Source organism: Pongo abelii, chromosome 3 (assembly GCF_028885655.2).
Source record: "Pongo abelii isolate AG06213 chromosome 3, NHGRI_mPonAbe1-v2.0_pri, whole genome shotgun sequence".
Classification (NCBI taxonomy): Eukaryota; Metazoa; Chordata; class Mammalia; order Primates; family Hominidae; genus Pongo; species Pongo abelii.
Window position 1 is genome coordinate 153,962,401 of NC_071988.2, and position 22,624 is coordinate 153,985,024.

The following is a 22,624-nucleotide window of genomic DNA, read 5'->3' on the forward strand; positions in this document are numbered from 1 at the left end:
AGTGTAATTAATGTATAATGTTATATTACATTACAATTAGTAACCTCTGATATTTTTATCAATAGCATCTAATATATAAGGTGTAATGATATTAAGTATTTTTAAGTTTACAAGTGCATAATCTATATAATATCTATGAATTATATACTATACATGAGATAGTCAGGGGCTATTTTCATTTGAGTTTCATGAAATAATTAGTTGTAAGAATTAACTATGCAAGAGTGAGACTAAAAGTGATACGTGGGTATAAACATTGAAAAGAATAAGTTCAGTGTACGCAGATGTTTTTACGTTCCTGTTTGCTGAGATTATACAAAGTAGCTTTTAAATATTGTGTAAAATTAATTTAATCCCATACGGTAGGCTTAGTCAATCTTGAGCATATTGTTGTCATTTTTCATGGTGTATAATTTACAGATACACTTACATAAAAATGATCAAATACTTGTTAAATGTATGTTATGCAATGTTCATTTAAAGTATTAAGCTTATACTGTATTCATTTTTATTTTTGAACAAAATTTTATTTCACAGTACATTAATTTCTATTATGTATTTTTGTACTTTGTCATTAACACACTTTCATTATTTCAATAAACAAAACTAAACATGGTATTAGCTCTTTGTCTGTATGCTTCAGTAATTTCACCAAACAGCTGGAAGGCATATGAATGACTGTCGTAGACTATTGTTTTAATCATGTTTATTGCTTACAGTGTGTTTAAATTCTTATTACTTTGAACAATAGTGTTTATGTCTATAAATTGATTAATGGATTATAATCTTAACATGAAATGGTGAAATCTACAGCTGGCTAAGTAATGTGTTTTCTTCCAAATTACTTAAATTACAGATGTCAAGCACATTGCATTCACCATTTAACAGGAGAAGTAGCTTGCCAAGAAGTTCTTTTATTATTAGCTATTCTCAACATTGGTACAGCTGTTGGAAATCTAGCTATCCATTTCAAACAAGTCATATTATGAAATACAATGTCCAAATATACAAAGTGTGTCTAAAAAAGCATTCCAAACTTCAAGTGATATATATGTTTTAACATTTTTTAATTAGCAATAATTGAAGAAGTTAACTTAGATTTATACTTAACTGTTTAAGAATGTTCACTGTGATTTTGAATAAAAGAAAGATCCTATGTTGAATAGCGGTTGAAAACATTACATAACTAATTTATGAGTTATGCAAATTATAACATAATTTGATAATGGGTATTGAGAAACTTTATTATTTGTAGTACTAAAACCATCTGTCCTTTGTTATTGTCATTTCATATTATGTAAAAATTTAGATGTTACTAAAAATGTCTCTTATCTTAGTAATCCCATATTTTGTTAAAATAATACTAATAAACAAATGTATGTAATTTTTGTCTTCTTTTGTTCTTATAATTCAGAGACTTTTCTACTTACAGTAATTTGTAAAAAAATGGATAGAAAATAGTAACTTTCTTTCCTTTACATGCCTGCAGTCATATTCTGGTCATATTCTGGTGGTGGGATAAATTATTAAAGGTCTTAATTGATTTACTAGTTAGAATGAAAAGTTCATTTATAATTCCTAACAGGACATCTAATTATTTTATCATAGACTTCATAGTGTATTATTGACCTGTAAACATTAAGAATTACATGATTAGAGAAGAGTGTTTACAAAGAAGTATGCACTACATAATCTGACATCAACAATGCAAGATGACTTCAATATATGATTTTGAGGAGGTATAAGTAAATCTTAACTCACAAAAGACATACATACATTATTTCTTTTTTCGTAATTTTTACATGCATACATTATGTCTTTTGTCATTATTTATGTATTACTATGCATTTTTATATCAATATTAGAATACAAAATGACAACTCAATTTTTGTTTTAATTATGAAAAATGTAGCACGTACCAGTAAATTAATATATTAAACACTGCTTGTTCTCACACTTTATATATAGATAGCCTTGAGGCTTTCTCCACTTTCTACTAGTTTTAGAAATATCTCTTGCTCTTGTAGTATCCTGAGACACTTCTTCCATGAATTTCTAATTCTCCTTCCTACCTTTGTGCTGTTCTTACACCAGTTCTTATATTTTTTACCTTTGAATATGTTGCTAAATGACTTTCTTCTGAGTAATTCTTTCAATTGTGTAAATGTTTTTCCAGTCCGAAGAAAACAATAAATTCATGATAATAATTGAATACTCACCAAGAAGAAGTTGAATCATAGGAGAAAAAAAGATTTAATTTAGATAAGATATTGATAATTTTCTTAGGCTCTGGGTTGCATGACCATCGTTTTGAGAAGAAAGAAATTCATCATTAATTTCCAAGGAGATAAACAGACATTACAGATATTCAGAGTGCTTTCATATATATATATATATATATATATATATATATATATATATATACTCTTCTTTGTAATAATAGCACAGCTAAAAAACTTGTTGATTTTATGAAACCAGAAATACAAGTAGATCAGAACAAATGCAAAAGTTTTTGTAAATTTGAATGCTAAATTTGGAAATACAAGAATAAATAATACTGAATACAATAAGGATCAAATATCAGATAATTGATCTGTAAAGGGAGTAGCTCTAAAATAGGAATAAATTGAAAAAAAAGTCCTTTTACATAAAGTCTTCAGCAATATAATCAGACGAAGAGGCGCATCTTTATTTTCTTTATTTTTCTCTTTCTTTCTTTTTTTTTATCTTGCCCTATTTTTCTATTCTCTTTCTGCAGCACTTCCTTCTTCTCATATTCAAATTTGAGTTAGGGATAATAGGTCATTTAGAAAAAAAATTACAGACTGTTAAGAAGTTTAGTATCAAGTCAAATACAAAACTCTTCAGATTTTTCTCCTTCTAATTATTTGAAACATCTTTATATTTTCATATTTTTCTTCTCTATTATACCTTCTGAATTTTAAACATATCAAAATATAATTTGATAGCTATTTTGCAAGAATGTAAGTGTATTAACTGCAGGAAGCTTAATAATGTTGTGCACTCTGATGAATGTCTTGAAAAAATATGTTAGAGAAAAATTTTGTAATGCCTACATTGGTATTTTACAAAATAATATTTAAATATGTATTTGTTTACAATTTTGTTTTAGTGCAAATGTATCTAGATATTAGATTGAAGGATGGTGAATTTGTTGGATGTTCTAGACTTACTTGGTCTAATAGATCTAATATACTTATAGCTCAAGGGCAGATTCAAGAGTTAAATTACTTAATATTCAGTTAGAAAACAATTAGACAAATTATATGTACTGTTACCAGTATCTATGGTTCTTAAAATTTTCACATTAGTAAAATCCAAATGGTATTTTGAGAAGCCACAAAAATTGTAATTATTCTTTTCATGTCAGGAAAGATTGTGAAATCTATTAAGAAGTGTTTTCAGAACAGCATTAACTTTGTGGGACAGAGGGAGATACACCAGAAATCTATAACAACAGATATAATTGCTTAAACTAACACTATTGTACTCATTATAAAGGAGAAATCTGTGGGAATAATATGTTTATGCAAACAGTAACAATTTTTAGAAGAGGCTATTTTAAGTATTTGATTGGGATCATTGTAATGTGTTTTACTATGAGTAACTGGTATCTCTAGTTTGGTCATTATTTAATATCCCCAGTTAGTTCCAGCTAATATTTCTTTTTCAGAATACTTAAATCTGGAAAAAAGAGCAGCATCAATAAAAGTGGCTTAAATTACAAATAGGAGAATTTAGTTATTCAGGCATCTAAGAAGAAATTCAACGGTATAAGAAGCATCAGATGAGGTTGTTTCCCCATGGGCTGCACTATGTCATTGAGGATCCACATTATTTCCTTCACTCCATTTTCTTGTTTATAACATCAATATAATTATGAGTGTTTTCCATGATGTTCACCAAGTGGCTATCAGTAGCAATTAAGACTATATTCTGTTCCTTTCACATTCTTTGAAAAATTTCTCACCCTGAAGACCTAGAAAATCTTAGAAGCCTACTGCATACCTCTTACAATTTCACAGGAAGAACTGGATTTTCTGCTCATTTATATCAATCAGTTATGTGAAAAGTTAATAAGACTACTCTCGAGTTATGGAGATGACCCCGACATGACAGTTTATGGACTGCAATGGGGGAAGGAGACACATGAATTAAAGGGTTAGTTTAGGAAGGCAGATCAGTGGAATGTATGCTGTTTAAGAAAATAAAAATGTTTCACATTTTCTAAAAAGAGCTCTGATTTTACTATTTTAACATTCTAAAAACTTTAAAGTCTCCAGTTGTCTAATTTTAACAAGGTCTACCCCCTTAACATGTATGCTAGTTTTAGATTACTTTCATTAACAGATTGCCATAAATTAGCAACATATAAAACAAAAATTTATTATCTACAGTTCTGTACATCAGCAGTCCAGTTTGAGTCTTGCAGACAAAAATCAGGATATTTACAAGGCTGTATTCTTCTCTAGGGATCTAGGGGAAAACAAATTTCCCTGCTCCTTTAGGATATTGGCAGATTTCAGTTCCTTGAAGTTGTGGGACTCGAGGTCTCTATGTCATGGATGGCTGTCAGGTGAGAGTTATTGCTGGCTTCTAGATGCCACCCACATGCCTTGGCTCGGCTCATGGACCCTTCCTTCATCTTCAAAGCCAGTGTACCAAATCAAGAGTCCCTCCTTGTCACACTTCAAATCTTTCCTGCGTCTTACTCAGTCATCAAATTTTCTTTCATTGCAGGTTCTCCCTGGAAAGAATTTGTGTGATCAAATTGATCTATCTAGATAATCTAGTATATTCTACCAACCTTAAGACCTGAATCCTTAGTTATATCTGCAGATCTCTTATGTTATGTCAAGTAATATATTAACAGGTTCCGGGGATTGGGACATGGATATAAAGAAGGCAAGTGCCACGATAATACCACACATGATATTCAGGATATAGCACAATAATTTAATATTCAGCATAGTTTCTGGAGTTTTGTTTTTCTCCTGTGCAAAATGTGTTTCACTGTCACAACTTCTCAGTAGCCTGAAAATTATTTCCTGACTTCAAACATCCCCCTCACCATTATCTGAATTGACTTTCAAGTCCTGATGGTGTGAGTTCCCTTTAAATCAATGCCAAGTAGATATCTGCTCTAAAACATTAAATTACATCAAATTATCTAAGTGCTATATTTTAACTTGTGTCTTTTTTTCTAACCATCCACAAGTTACTTAAATCTCAGAAATGAAGGCTTAGAAAACAAAAAATAATTTTAATATATGCAAAATAAAGGAGTTAAAAGATGTTTCAATATGAAGTTTCAATATAATATTGGGGAAAATAATAGAAGTAAAAATGCCCCCAACTCTAAGTGAAAGTAAGGAAAGGGATCAGAACACTGACAGAACTTTGTTTAAGAATTTATTAGCTCTTTTATGAAAAAGAAAACAAGGATTCAATCTATTTAACTTGCCCTTTCTGTCAAAATGCTTAGCATTATGTATAGGTACATTATTCAAAATGTCTTTTACCAAAAAAAAGAAACGTTTAAATGTAAAAATATTTCTACATTTGAAATTAAAATTCAGAAATTATTCAACCACTAATTTTTCTTTCCACTAGCACAATAAAAAGAAAAAAAGAGTTGGTGATATTCAAAGACAAGTAAGTATCTTCTGCATGTATTAGCCTTGGACTCCTGCTCAAATTACGCTGCCTGTTTGTTCACAGGTGAAAAAGTCTTATAACGTGTTTAGTGGAGAGATTACTCTCTATTTGATTAAGAACAAGAAATGAGAATCCATTGCTTTCTTTATGGACTCACTTATCTATAGGAAGCAATGTAATGAATTTATGAACTATTTTTTAAAAAACGTTGAATTACTTCTCAGGCTTGAAAATAGTACAATTTTTGTCATTCTCCTGTATAACAAGATGCAAGATCTGCTTTTCCACCATATACAGTCTAGATTTCTGATTACCAAGACATATTCTTACTCACGCTGTTTCTTACAACATGATTAGCTAGTATATTCACACAAACAGTTGAGCTTTAGACTTAAAAAATCTGCTGATTTCCCGCTACCAATAGGATAAATTAATTAAATCTAAACATATCATGCCTTCACAATCACCAAACCATATATCTAAATTCATTTGCCTTTCATGTTTCTAAACTCTAACCATAAATAACTTTTTATATCTCCCTGATCATTTGGAAATTTTAAAATTTAAATGCCTTTATTCATAATATTTATTCTGCCCTAAGATGCCTTTCTTCTAGTTTCCTACATGATGTTTAAAATTATACTATCCTCTTAATATCATGCTCAACTAATTTCACATCCCTTAAGGAAGCATGGCAGAGTAGAAAAATGACACACGGGCCTCGGGTTTAATTTGAATTTGGTTGAAGAACAAATTTTGCCTTTCTCTAGGTATATGACATTTGGGAAAATTAAATCACATACTCTAGGAATTATTTCTTATCTGTAAAAATAAGAATGATAATACATTACATATAGTTTTAATAAGTTTTCCTCAAGTAAGGTATTAAGCATTTGGCTCAATGTTTGACTTGATAGCAAAGAAATATTCTCTTTTCCTTGTTCTTGATAAGAATGGATTTGAAAGTTTATAAAATACTTGGACATGCTGCCATAGAAGAAAGTCATAAAGGTTGGTCCTTTTTCTCCCTCAACATTGCATGCATACAAATCCCGGTCTTTTTTTTAATCCCATGGGTCACTCATCTAGAGTGCTACATTCCGCAATTGCAATCAACATTCCTCTTTATTTGCACAATGGCCCCACCAATAAGGGCAACACAATCATTCTTCCTCTGTTTTACTCAGATGTCCTTCTTAATGTAAGTTCACCAATGTATTTAATTATAAATTAATCTATAAATAACCCATTCTATATTAAATTACAGATTAAAAAGAGAGAATAAAATAAATTGGTAAAAGTGATGAAAAATACAAGAATGAAAATTCTGATGATAGTGTAAAATAGAAACAGTAAAAGAGAGAACAGAACACAGAGAGCGCATGACAGTGTACTGAAAAGAGAGTATGCATGAAGGGGAGGGAGTGAGGGAGAGAAAGAGTGAGAAAGGAAAAAGGGAAGCAAGCATTAAAGTATGGAACACTACTTGAGACTTTTATTTGATATTCATCATAAATAGATATAATATGTTTATAACTTTCTTCCTCTATTTCCGCTATACTTCAAATACTCTCAGAACCTTAGATGTGAAGGTATTATTTGTCTCCCTTGTAGAATAAATTCAAGCATTATTCCTGAATGGTCTGAAGCTTAGTGGTCCTGTCTGTATTTGACTGCGATTATTTATCATTGTATGCTGCATCCCAGGGGACCTCCTGGGTTCCATACATATACTCCTTACTTCCCCAACTGGAGCAACATTATTTCACTTTAGTACTACTAATAGTAGTAAACATGTATGTATCACTTATTATGTAACAGGTACTTTTCAAAGAACTTTGGAAATTTAACTATTAGTAATCAAATCGTATAGATGAGAAAATTGTGAAATAAATATTAGGTAACTTTGCTCATGGTTATACAGCTAGAAATTAAACCTATGCAGTTTAGCTACAGAGTTCATGATAACCACTTTTTATTCTGCTTTGTCACCTGAGGCTTAATTACACTAGGCACTATTTTAACTTTTTGGCTATTGGCTCACTGGTATGAGAAGTCAAAATGAACAGGTCTACCACCTTTGGAGACATTTCTTCAATAGATAGTAAGACCCCTTAGACAACAGATCTCAAAGTGACAAAGTTAGAGAACCAGCACACTTAAAAGAAAGTTACTTGTGTACGTTGCTACTTAGACTCTTATATTCAGGCTATAGAAGATTAATAACACTTTATAAAAGCCAGTGGTTCAGAATATGCTGCATCTTGCAGGCCAAAATTCGAATATCCCAAGATCATGGTCTCAGCTAACACAGAAAAAAAAAAAAAAAATCCTCAGCAAGCTATTCTATTATTCTACTAAGGTACTACTTTGAAGTTAGTTAAAAGGTATTGCATAACGTTTATCATTATGTACTCAGCAAATGTGTTAATGTAACTGAAATTCATGAATAATAGCCTAGTACCTCATTTTTACTTGTTTGTTTTAGTTCTTTGTTTAGAAACAAAATTAATGGAATACCTTTAGTATCAATATAGCACTTGGTAAGAATTTTTTTTTAGTGTTGATATAGCAGTTGGTAAGAATTTTTTTTTTCTGGCAGAAATATATTGTCTAGGGAAAGGAAATCATTATCCAGAATATGTGTCATTCCAGTGAAGGCAAATTGTTTTCCCTTACCATGATAAACGTGGTTTGGGAAAATCAACCTTTCTCCTTGTAGCTAGTTCTTCTATGGTAGACCACCATATGGGTTCTTCTATAGTTGGGCACCATATTGGTCTCTGCTGCTGGCAGATTGGGCACTCTTTTGTATTGGCTTGTCTGTGTCTTTTGATAAAAAGAGATTTCTGGTTTCGAGTTCATACGTAACCTTTACCACTGCCCTCATGACCACTTTGTTTGAGAGAACTTTGACAAGCACATGAAGGGATTATTGATATCCACTAAATAGGTCATATTGTCTAATTGACTATGGAGAACCTTACTGATAGTGGGTGTCCTTGATGAGCATGACATGGGACAAATATTGTCCCAGATTTTCAGTTCACTCTGATAACCAATCCTTATACTTTTCCACAGGGCCAATTGTGTTAATTAATAAATTAATCAGTAACTGGGAAGAAAATGGTTCAACAGGCTTAAAACCTATTTCTTAACTTTATCATAGAAGACAGATATCCTGGTAAAATATACTTGAATAAAAGATAACAGGAAGTCTTTATCTACTAAATGCATTTGACAGAATGTCCCCAGTCTGTCTAGGAAGCTTATCATAAATAAACCTGAAGCTTTTGAATTTGGTAGACTATTACTGGCTGAAGGATATCATGTAAGTTTTGTAATAATGGGATATAAATAGAAATTGTGCCATAACAGAAATATTCTTACTCTTTAAACAATGTTCCACATGCATTCCTTAAATTTTATATGTGAATCCAAATTAAATATGACCTAATTGGGCAAGAGAGGACATACATTTGTGGAATATTGCAGGATGTGGCCAGCCGCCCGCAATGCAATGGGGCTCTTTGTTTGTTCCCAGGTGGACTGGCAGGTCGAGAAATAATAGACACACACAAGATAGTGAAAGCTGGGTCCACAGGGGTCACTGCCTTCTGGTCTTGCAATGCTGCCAATGTACTGGATATACCACCATTTATTATTAAGTTTAGTGAAGGTGGGGGTAGGTTAATGAGGGATTTAAGGTCATTTGATTATGAAGTGAGATGGTCACATGGGGATGAAGTAATTCTTTAACGTACATCTGTATGCAGAAGTACAGTATACAGAGATAAGAATTTACAATATAGTGTGTGCATCAGTAATTTCTAACAGAGCCTTAAAACAGAAACAGTCTTTCCATAACCTATGATTAGCAAAATATTAATCAGCAGTAATAGTTGCAGCAATAGCTGGTTACAAACAATCCATAGAAACAGGATGTGAAGCTAGACAACCAGTTAGAACAGAAATTCTCAGAAGGGAGTATGCCTTCACCCTAAAGAGGCCTAGAAGAGCTGTGGCAAGATGAGGGCATTTATAGCCCTATCTTATCCATATGAACAGGCGCCCCTCACGCATCTGTTTATAGGCTCTCCACAAGGGTCACATTCCATTCCCAGAGCTATGAGCATCTGCTTTTCTGGGATAGGAATCTTGGTGATGTGAAACCTCCCTGACTCCACATCTGTTCATAGGCTCTCTGCAGGGGAAAGCACATCATGCGCTGTTGGCTCATTCTGGCAGCCCAACCTGTCATTGTCTTTACATAATCCTGCATGCAATTTTGTATTTACAACAATCAGGAGCATTTCATCTTTTATTCTGTACCAATAGTTTCAGGGGGTCTCCCTACAGTGGAACTGAGATTTCTTTTTTTTAACATCATCAAGAAAAGAATGTTTTGTTTATGTTTTGTTGTTGGCAGTATCCTTTAAATTATTTGGTCAGGAGTTTGAGACCAGCCTGACCAATATGGTGAAACTCTGTCTCTACTAAAAATACAAAAATTAGCTGGGCATGGTGGCACATGTCTGTAGTCCCAGCTACTCGGGGGGCTGAGGTAGAAGAATTGCTTGAACCTAGGAGGTGGAGGTTGCAGTGAGCTGAGATTGCGCAACTGCACTCCAGCCTGGGTGACAAAGCCAGACACCATCTCAAAATATATATATATATGTGAATATATATATGTGTATATATATATGTGTATATATATGTGTATATATATGTGTGTATATATATGTGTGTATATATATGTGTATATATATATACACACACACACATACATATAACTTATAAGAACATATAACTGGTGTTTCTCCTCTTTATAATCATAACAGAATTAAGAATTATCCTTATATTACACCAGAGTTCTAACAATCTATAATTAAAGTATATCAATAGTGTACTACTTGTCCAAAGGCTGCAATGTAAACACTTTAAAAGTTGCTATTAGGATTATGAGACATTAGAAAGTCTATGTGCAAGTGCATCTCTCTGTGTGGTCAATGATTGATAATTTTTTAATGTGTCTTATATAGAATAAGAAAGGAAAACATATTTCACAAATACCAATAGCTAGAATATCTGAGTTATCATCTAGCTCCACTTGCTCTTTTTCATAGGATCACAGTCACTTGTCTTGCCTCAAGTCCTACTGCTAGTTAGTTCATGATTTTAGACAAAAAATTGTCTCAGCTCTCAAGATAGTGCTCATGTTTCTGCATAGTTCTTTTTATTCTATCTTTTCTAAAATAAGTTATAATAAGTTGATATCAAATCAAATGAAATGACAGCTGATTGGGGTGGTGGGGGGCAATAAATAGGGTTTTAAATTCAGATGTTCTGTAGGCAAAAAAAAAAAAAACTATGTATTTCTAAAGTATATGTTGTCTTGCTGTATTGTCATACCTTGAAATTAAAGTAGGCTTTTTTGGGGGGGGGGGTTGTAATTTTTCACATGCAAAAGCAAAATTTAGTAAGTAAAGTTTACAAAAAAGATGATTCAGTGAAAAAAAGATAGAGTAACACTGGGTCTCTTTTCCTAAAAGTGGATCAAAATGCCTTAGAATGTAATAAAATACTCAATTATGATCACGGATGTAATTTAGACAATTACATATTTATAAACAGCATAAAACCTTTTTTGACTTGTTGTTGAAACAAATCTTAAAAGTTTCTATAAGAGAGTAAAATGGACATTGAAATTTACGTAAATATGCAATTCAAATTTTCTGAAAGGTATGTTTGTTTATTTCAGTTTAGAAATTGTTTATAATGTGTAAGCATAAATAGGTTTATATGTGTAAACATAAATAGGTCTATATAAAAAGTTTCAGAGTTTTCTGGTTTAGTTTACCTTTGACACGTTTTTTACCAAGATTAATTTCACATTGAATAAAAACTTTGGTTATCTATTTTTTAATCTGCATCTGGATCTGGACTGAATTTCTTAATCAGGGTCTATGATCAATATATTGCTGAGTCTCCAATATTATGGAGATTGGGGGTTCAATTTTAAATAATGTAAAATAAAGCTCACATATATACAGTTAATTATTTAATTAGAACTATTTATGTCATTGTTTATTTCCCTCACTCATTATAATCAATAATTGACTAGATCTTGATATAGTATTATAAGCCAAGTCATATTTCCAAAATTCACATAGAAAGGCGAATGCACGCATCAACACAGCTATGGTTGAAAGTAGATACTAAACTGAAACTCACTTCTGGTATATCTGCACAGTAAATATTTCATGAAACCACTTGAAGGAAGATAGGAATAATCCCTCAGTGTCCTGGGCAACATTGCTCTTCTCAGATAATACCACTACATACAGTATTTATTGGCTTTTATACAGATCAGCAAGGTTTCAGACAAGATGTTGCTATGCTGACTGAATAATTTCAACTTCAATTGAATATATAATGACTGCTTGAGCATCTGTGACAACATTCTTTGGAAAACACTGTTAAAAACATTGAGAGGAATTAGTTTTTACAGAGAAATACAAGCCTCATTTTGCTTATACTTTCAGGTAACAACTAAATACTCAAAGTAATATATGACATATAAAAAGTATATCCACTAGAATCTGAAGGTATTAGTTTCCTGCATGTATTTATATTGAATTATTAGTTGTGTATAAAATTTCAAATAGTTATTTTATATGATTAACTTTCATATATGTACTATATTAAACTATATTTATAATATTTTACATTAGCAAAATTTCGTCATGTTTGATAGGTCAGTGATTTTCACTTTGTATTTTTATTAAACAATAAAGTTAAAGTGGATACATAAAGTGGAGATAAAGAAACCCAGTGACTACAGAGTAGAATAGTAGACATTGGAGATTACAAAAGGGGGGATAGTAAGACGGTAATGAGGGCTGAAAATTTGCCTGTTGGGTGCAGCATTCAATATTGGGTAGTGATGGGTACAGCAAAACCTCAGACCTCATCACTATGCAATATATGCTTGCAAGGAACCTATACTTCTACCCCTTAAATATATAAAATTAAAATAAAAAATAAATTTAATGACAATGTAAAACTTTCCTGTATGTCTGTCATAAAATAAAATAGTACATTTTAAATAATTAGGTTTTTTCAAAGTAATGTCATTTTTGTCATTATTAATTAAGCCTTTAACATGTTTTTCAAATAACTTTTTTTATTTTCTTAAACAAAAGGACTAAATTCCAGAAAAAGTACATGAAGCCTTATTCATAAAGTAAACAAGCAAAATTTTATGAACATTTTGAAGTCAAAATCCTCATATATATTTTAGATTATATTTGCAACTCTGAATTACAAAATAGTTTTTATTATCTCAGTGATATTTTCCCCATCTCTTGTATATGTAAAATGTATCTCAATTTGAAGAAAATATAAACTGGAGTGCATATTGTTATTATAAAATAAATATAAATAAGTTATAAAATTATAAATCAATACCACCAATTTATCTTTGTAAAAGTTGTAATAGAAATGCTCATGAAACATACAAGAGCAAAATTATTTTACTCTAAAATATTGTTCAAATAAAATTATCTATAAAACCTTCATTGCAGTTTGGTTGACTCAAGATGCAATTTAGAAAAGAACTTCAGAAAGCAAAGTAACATAGAAAATACATAATTAGAAATCCCAATGCATAAAACATCTTTTAGTCTCTTGTTAATAAAAAAAACACTCAGAAGATCTACATTAAACGTGATATTAACGTAAAATTATTCAACTTGATGGAGGAAAATGTAAAGATTGTGACAGTCAAAAGGGCATTGCCCTGGGTGGATTAAATTTAGTGAGAATAAAACATTTAACAGTTAAATAGTTTTTCAGAGATTGTTGAATGTCAAATGTCTCTGGGTTGTCAAATTGCTTAGTTCATTCAAGGGTGAATGAGTCAAATATGCAATAATATCTATGTTCTCTTGATTTGTTAGTTATTTGGAATTTGTTTTTAAAAAGTAGTAATAAAATGCTTAGGTAAGTTCATAAGGGAAACATTCAGACAGTGAGTTCCATCATATACTTGCGACTGTCATTCCCAGTAAATATAATATGTGGGACACAAAGAAGAAACATGACTACATGCTTTGTTGAAAATCTTATTATCCTAAGAACTATCCATTAATTTAATGAATATATAAAACATTCCTACTGTACTTAACTTTCAGAATTGTGTTTTAGTTTTGAATTTTATACTCAGAAACTGTAAAAGTAATCTATTGCTTTCTGTAAATATTAAATTATACTAGTTTTTATTACCTATTGTGGTATGTGTTTTCTTTTCTTCTCTTTTTTCCTAGATCACATAATGATTAAGAGATATTTCTACCAGCATAAGTCACTAATGCATCCCCAGGAGTGGACTTATTTCCTCCTCCAGCTGGCCTCTTCCAGCTTCTCTACAGCACTGGATCTTCTACTAGTCTTTCCTTTGTCTCTGTATCTTCACCCTCCAGGTAAAGTCTTGTGTAATATCCCTGTCAAGGCAGTACCAATAAACTTCTCTCTTGCATTGCCCACATCTGGTCTACAGCAATCAAGCTCTTTGCTCTCTAATACCTAGTGACAACTTTTGTTTGAATATGAAGTCTGCACCTTATATGAGTCAGGGTTCTTTTGTGAAGCAGAACTAATAGGATATATGTATATATATATGTAGGATGGATTTTTTTATGGGAATTAGCTCCCATGTTTACGGTGACAGAATTCCCACAATGTGCCATCTGTGAGCTAGAGAGCCAGAAAAGCCAGTGGCATAATTCAGTCTGAGTTTGAAGGCCTGAGATCCAGAAGAGCCAATGGTGTAACTGTCAGTCCAAGGCTGAAGACCTGGGAGGGGGACTGGGTTGGGGTAAGGTAGGGGACACTGCTGTAAGTCCAGGAGATTGAAGGTCTGAGAACCAGGAGCTCTGATGCCCAAGGACATGACAAAATGGATGCCCCAGCTCAAGAAGAGAGAGAAAAATTCACCCTTCCTCCACCTTTTTATTTTATCTGGCTATCAGCAAATTGAATGATTCAGCCTACATCAGTGAGGGCTGATCTTCTATACTCAGTACACTGATTCAAATGCTAATTTCTTCCAGAAATGCTTTCGCAGACACACCGAGAAATAATGTTTTACCAGGTAATTGGGCAGCCAGTCATGTTGACACGTAAAATTAACCATTACACTGCCAGTACTGCCCACTGTCTCTTGATGCTCTGACACTTCAGGCTGCTTTAGCTTTAGCTTCTCACATTATTCCTTATGCTACCCAATGTTCAGGTAGACCTGATTAAATCCTCTCTCACTCAGCCTTATGTATGGGAGAAGCAATTCTCTGGCCTTCCGTACAAGAGGGTGAAAGATGTTTCATAACCATTTATAAAGGATCATTCTCCTTCCTAATTTTTTTTAACTCAGATCATGTTAAAAGCTAAGAGCTGGTGTTCACTAAATTTGACAGGTTGTCTTTCATAATCTTATAGTGTACCCTGCATAAACATCCAGATACTCACTATAGGATATCAGGTACTTGGCCCTACTTAATTGTCCTCAGCCTCTAAAACATTGTCAAAATTCTTGGCTACAAACTGAAGACATACAAGTAACATCCTGTTACAAATTTTATAACATGTGTAAGGAATCAGTAAACTCTTTGTATGGTAATTGAGTCATAAAGCATAAATTAAACATGCATTTTACCTTTGAGTTTAAAATAATAACTGGGAAATACATTAAAAATATTATCTTTTATTTTGCACACATTACCTTGTCTTATTTTCTTCAGTCATAAAATTATACATAAAACTAGTTTGCATAAGAATACAAACAGAAATAATAAGTATCATAGCATTAACCAATAATTTTACTGAGGATATCCTAAGCAAAATTATGGATTATATTACATTATCTGGTTAATTACAAACCAGTCTTAATATTTAAGATTAAACATTGATATCACTCAAAATCGGGACTGATAAAATTTCTTGAGACTCTATTAGGTTGGTGAAAAAGTAATTGCATTTTTTGCCATAAAAGTAATGACACAAAATGCAATAACTTTTGCACCAACCTAATAATTATTGTCATAAAAGTTCTTACAATTATATAAAATGTGGTCCAAATATAGTTTAGTATTAATATTGACGCTGCATTTCAATGAGCTTCATTCAGTCTGCCTTTATTCATTTTCATTTTTTTTTGAGTCACATTTTTTGAGTCTACATTTTGGTGAATTGTGCCTCAGTGGGAAGACTGTTACTGCAGTGAATTTAGAAGCTGTTTTCATTTTACTCTTTTTCTGAAATGCTTTTGCTTTAGAAATTTTTTTCCAGCAGATTTTGTTGAATCATATGTCATTTTTGAGGTCATTAATGGCCCATTAATGTTTATTATAAAAAACAGTTCATAATTGATAGCATAGTTAAATTAATAGATCTCATATGTGTATTAATTGTTCTCATTTTTCTATACTTTCATTGTTTCCCAATAACATTTTAAACTGAAGAATGATGAAGTTCATAAATTTGAAAAGGAGAGTTTTATTGGTCATAAAGAGTTGCGGCCTACAGGGTGGCGACTCTGAGAGACTGGGAATTGGAGCTTCCAGCCAGAAGCCAGCAATAGACACTGGGGAAAGTAGACCACAGCAAGAAGCCAACCAAACACTTCAAGAGAGGGGCAAAGGGAACAGAAATGCTGAGCAAAGTTGCAGAATATACATATTTAATAAACTATAGGAGGAGTCATGATTATTTATGACAGGAGAAATGTGCACATGCGCAATTAAGTTTCATGCCCCTTCCTGGGACCCAGGATCAAAAAATGGCAGAGTTAGCGTAATCCAAGTGTGGAGTTTTCTGCCTTCTAACTACAAAAGATGAAGCATAGGATACGAGAACCCTTCCTGCACAGTCTCCATAGACTTGCCATGACCACCCGATGTTCCACAGACTCTTAGGAAAAAATGCTGCTTGGTTGTTGTCCTGAAACTACAAAAGGTAGGGGTAGCGTCAGGCAGTTGGTTGACATCAATGGCAGTCTCACAATAGGGCTGGTTTCTGTTTAGCCCTTAGGAAAGAAAGCCTAAGAGTGGTTGGCCCGGAAGGGGGTATATGGAAACCTGTCTGACCTCCCATTTCATCCTTGCCAATAACTCAGGTTTCAAGTTTACTCTGGGGACCCCTTGGGAAAGGGGGGTTCTGTTCAGTCAGTTGGGGGGCTTAGGATTTTGTTTTTATTTCTCAACATATATTACCTACTTATATTCTTAATCATTATTTTCTATTCTCAAAATGTTTGCTTTATTTACTCTTCATAGGGACCTATGTGTTGAGCATTTTTTCCCACTAGTTTCTGACAACTGTGTTTATGACAAACCTGGATATTTACTGACTACTGACAATTTCTTTCTTCCATATTATTAACTAATTATGTCATACTTCGCCTTTAGGCATATAATTTAAAAAGCCAACTCACATTTAACAATCATATTATTTGTACCATGTATTGTGGAGCTGTAACAATAATAAAAATGCTATTTTCCTTTAAGGAACACATAAATTGGAAGGTGAATTTTAATATATACATTTGAAATTATCCGATTATCTGTGTATAGTTTGTCCTTGTTATTAAATTGATAAGTTAATTAATTTTTGAAATATATACATAGATATATATGTATTATTGGTTAATTCATTGGTCAATTAGTCATATCTTTATTTTATTGAAATATTTTCAAACCAGGGCTTTTACAAATATCCATACATTCTCTTTGTTACACAAAATTGATTATTTTTCTTTAAATTTGCTTGAGATGAAACATTTTTAAAAGTTTCTACTAAAAGTAAAAGCATTAATAGTACAATTTCCCTTATCTTTATCAGTTTCTCTCATGTGAAAAAAAGTTATAATTGGTATTTTTAAAAGTGGCATGCTGTTTACTTTGGGACTTGAAAAATAAAATAGCTAAGTTCCCTGAATCATTAAGTTTAATCGTAGGTAAAGCAATTACTTCTCACCCCATGAGTAACAGCTTATGTCAAATCACTACTATCTTCCTCATACAAGAAAGCAAAGTCACTATAGCTATCTTTTCCAGAATTAAACAAAACAAAACACATATTCTTGCCAATGTATTTCTGACTCCTAATTTTAATGTATTAAAAATGCTTAAAAGCTGTTTTTAACAAGGAGAAAATATTGAGAAATAGTAAAGTTTGGTAAGATATATACAAAAGTATTTTGTTTTTCTAAAAATGTCTTTATAAAATTATCAAGCTTAAAATTGTGAGAGATTAAATGGTTATGACCTCCTGGTTTCAGAGAGGTAAGTTTTGGAGCCCTCTGATCTCTGAAGTTGTCTTATATTCTGTTTCTGTCTCCTGTCCCCCTCAGCATACTTCCCTGCTTTCAATTCAGGAACAAAAAAAAATAAAGAAAATTCTGCAGTAGTAGACATATTAAATGATGTATTATATTGACAGTGAAATTAAATATTTTCTTATTTTTCTTCATTCTTAAATGGTCGAGAGGAGGAAATTTGTCAGTATTTTTCCTCAGTAATTTGATAAGTAGAAAATAGGTAGATATTACTGATATACTGTATTTTTAAAGTCCATGTACCCATGTAAAGTACATAGAAATATATACATGTGCATACATAACACACATGTATTAGTTCAAGATGTTGAATTTAACATTTTCTGCTTAATTATTTTAATATATAGGAACTTAAGAAGGGTAACAATTTCAAGTCCTGGGTTGAACTCTAATTTCCCATGATTTATTAGTGAGAAACTACCCTCCAGATCCCATTGTGATTTCCTAAAATGAATGAAAAGAAGGCTGATTTTAGTATCCAAATTCAAGGATTCATGAAAATAATAAGTGGATAATCTTAGAAAAATTAGTTAAAATGTTAAGAAAAAATAATACACAATGGTGTCCTGAATATGTTACTTCTTTTTTGAAATAGGTATTAATGCAGATACTACAGTCTGAGCGTTGCCATTTTCTCACATGAAGAATGAGATATGCCCTCAGGTTGCCACCAAATGCAGCCAAACATAGAATTTGTCTTGCTTTGCATGAAGCATAGTGATACTTGCTCAAATATTAAGAAAGACAATAGATGGTGAAACTTTAAGCTAGGGATGTTAAGCTTCTGACACATCTTCAGGACATTTTTGCCTAATTTTCTTTAAATATAGATCAGGATAAACATATGTATTTGATGAATAAGCATTTTTCTTATGGCTTTTTAATTAATAAAGATACTTAAATGCTGATAGAAATTGCAGCAAGCCACCATGGCACGTGTATACCTATGTAACAAACTTGTACATTCTGCACATGTATCCCAGAACTTAAAGTGTACATACACACACACACACACACACACACACACACACACACACATATATAACACATAAGCCTCCCAGACTGCAGTCACTTCAGCAATTCAGAGGCTCATATATAATCTTCTATAAAATATGTTTTAAACACACCTATTGTTGAAAAGATTTTGTTTAGTGCTTTACTTTTTAAATCATCCAGTATGAGTGAATTGAGGTTATAACCCTGAACTGTTTATTTGAAGAACTCTTAACCATTATCACCATGAAATTAATTTCTTAGACTAAAAGACAGGTAAAATATTTTGGGGTGAATGAAATTCATGACCTTTTAGATTGCTTTCCTTAGGGTCAGACCTTCACTGAACAATTATACAACTTTTTCAGTTGGTTTTGGAAGAATAATTGCTATTATGGTAGCTCAGAGAAGCTTTTATTCAAAAGTAAAAGTAAGACATTTTGTTAATATAAAATGATAAAATTATAATAAATTTATTTTTTGAAACTCAATGAGTTGCTTTGTTATGGTAATTTCAAATATTTGGAAATCTCTAGATTTTAAGCTTCCTTCTCCATATTACAAATGTCAGGTCTTAACTACTATGTAAATAGATAAACATTTTGTTTTACAATTCTCTAATTTTGACTTATGTGAACATTTATAAACATTTATAGTATGTTTGGAAAATTTAAAATTTTGTGTTTTACATGCAAATAATTTCAAAACTAGCCCAATAAACTAAATTTTATGCAAATATATAGTATTATTTGTACTGTGTTAATTCTTGCAAAATAATAACCTAATATTTCACAATATTACAAAAATTTATTTTAACACATTTATTGTTCAACTATTACTGTATTTGTTGGTTCTGAGCACATATTTTCTACATTTTAACATGTCTGAAATACCTACCAGGTCATAGGTCAATTAGCAGTGTGTTTTTCCATTTTTTTTTTTTTAGAGATGATGAAACCATCAGACCTTCAATGAACTGTGTTACCAGTCAATATAGTATCTATTGACAGTCTGAGAGTTACAGACGTAAACTCTTATCTTTCAATTTAGGGAATATAGAACATTTGAAGGGATAATTATGATAAAATTGCTTTTTTTTTTTTTTTTTTTGAGATGGAGTCTCGCTCTGTCACCCAGGCTGGAGTGCGGTAGCATGATCCTGTCTCACTGCAACCTCTGCCTCCCAGGTTCTAGCAATTCTCCTGCCTTAGGCTCCAAGTAGCTGGGATTACAGGTGCACACTGCCACGCCTAGCTAATTCTTTGTATTTTAGTAGAGACTGGGTTTCACTGTGTTGCCAGTCTGGTCTGGAACTCCTGAGCTCAGGCAATCCACCCCACTAGGCCTCCCAAAATGCTAGGATTATAGGCATGAGCCACCGCTCCCGGCCGCATATATATTTTTATAGAAGAAATGTGGACTATGTAATACTTCCTCAGAAGTATTTAACTTCAAGAAGACTAAATGCCTGCATTCATACTAAAATTTTATATAGTTATAATATCATTGACATAAATAATATTAATCTTGATTAGCATTATGCAATTTGTTTTTAGTTGATATTTTATTAAGATATCTCTTGTCAGAATTGGCTACCATATATAGTAAAATTTTAAAATCTCAATTTTTTTCTTGGTCCTATAAAACACCAAATTTGTAGTCAGAGGTCTTTAAATTTTGAAAGTGCTGTTTTAAGGTTAGATATATTAATTATGCTGTATTGTTCTTTAAAGCAATATTATAACCATTCATTCTAATTTGAAAAAGAGTAGGAATATAACTGTAAGATACATAACTGTAAAATAATAGAATTCATCGTCACTGAAATACTTTCTACAGAGGCTCAGTGACCTCACATCAAATTTTCAATTAGAGAACATTCTTAGTAAGCATGGGGATGAACAGATGGATCTGGGTCCCTTTCAATTCTGAGTCATTTCCAACCCCCACCAGATTCTCATTATTTCTATAACCTGTATCAAATATATACAGATTTCTGGAGGCAAAGGTATGCAATTAGTGTTTTTAGATGCCAATGTTGTTAGGTGCCATTGACTAACCACTGCTTTTCAAGGTTATGGGTAGGTGTTCCACTTCTGAAATCCTTTTTATATGAAGAAATAATCCTTATGACAACGAATTTCTTGCTTCTTTACTGATGGTGTTTCTCAGCCTCATCACTTTAAGGCCTCTTCGCTAGTAATATGTAGGAAGAGATTTTGGCAACCCAGTCCACTAGAATTAACATGCTCTAGTCACTGGGACTCTGTTACATTTTCCTTTTTGTTCCCCATTCAGAAGAAAAACGCTTTGGATTCATCCTTCTAGGGTCTACCACGTGTAGTTTTTCATAGAATATAATGCAGCCTAAGTATAATATTCTCAACTGTTTTGAATAAAGTAAAAGAATAAACCAACAAAATGAGAAGGTGAGTGACAAGGCATGAGTCAAGGAGAGAGATTCAACAATAATCTGAGAGAGCAACAGCCAGAGAATTATTGGAGACTGAAAAATGGAAAAGAGAAATCTGTTGAAAATCAAAAAGCCTGTACTCCTGTTAATACACAAGTAATAATCAATTCACATAATCAGCAACTTCCCAGCAATATACCTATCTTACCTAAACCTAGTCCTACTTTTACTTCCTCATTTAGCAGAAATACACAGGAAAATAGAGGCATTTAGATTAAATTTCTTTCCTTCCTTCTTTCCTTCCTTCCTTCCTTCCTTCATTTTTTTAGAGACAAGGTCTCACTATATTACCCACGCTGTAGTAACATGGTTATTCACACGTGTGATCATAGTACGATACATAGTACGATACATAGTACAATACATAGTGTTGAACTCCTTGCTTAAGGGATCCTCCTGCCTCAGCCAACCAAGCAGCTAGGATGACAGTCACACACTCCCACTGCGAGTGAGTTTAAATTTCTATTGGGTAATCTTCTCTAGCTCTATTCAAAATGATTCATGGATCGTACTATTTCAAGTATTTTAACACACTTTTTTCTTAACTAGTCTTAAATAACATACAATAGTAACAAAATTTAATTTATAAAACTTAATACTACCAGAAAACTTGTGTTTTAATGTTATTATTTGTGGTTGACATATTTTAAGGAATATAAAACAGAAAGCATGTCACCAACTGTTTAAGGTTTCAAACATAAATTTTCTCCGAAAATTATATAAGAATACAATGCCATCCCCATTAAGCTACCAAAGACTTTCTTCACAGAATTGGAAAAAACTACTTATGGAAGCAAAAAAGAGCCCACATTGCCAAGTCAATCCTAAGCCAAAAGAACAAAGCTGGAGGCATCACGCTACCTGACTTCAAACTATACTACAAGGCTACAGTAACCAAAACAGCATGGTACTGGTACCAAAACAGAGATATAGACCAATGGGACAGAACAGAGCCCTCAGAAATAATGTCACATATCTACAACCATCTGATCTTTGACAAACCTGACAAAAACAAGAAATGGGGAAAGGATTCCCTATTTAATAAATGGTGCTGGGAAAACTGGCTAGCCATATGTAGAAAGCTG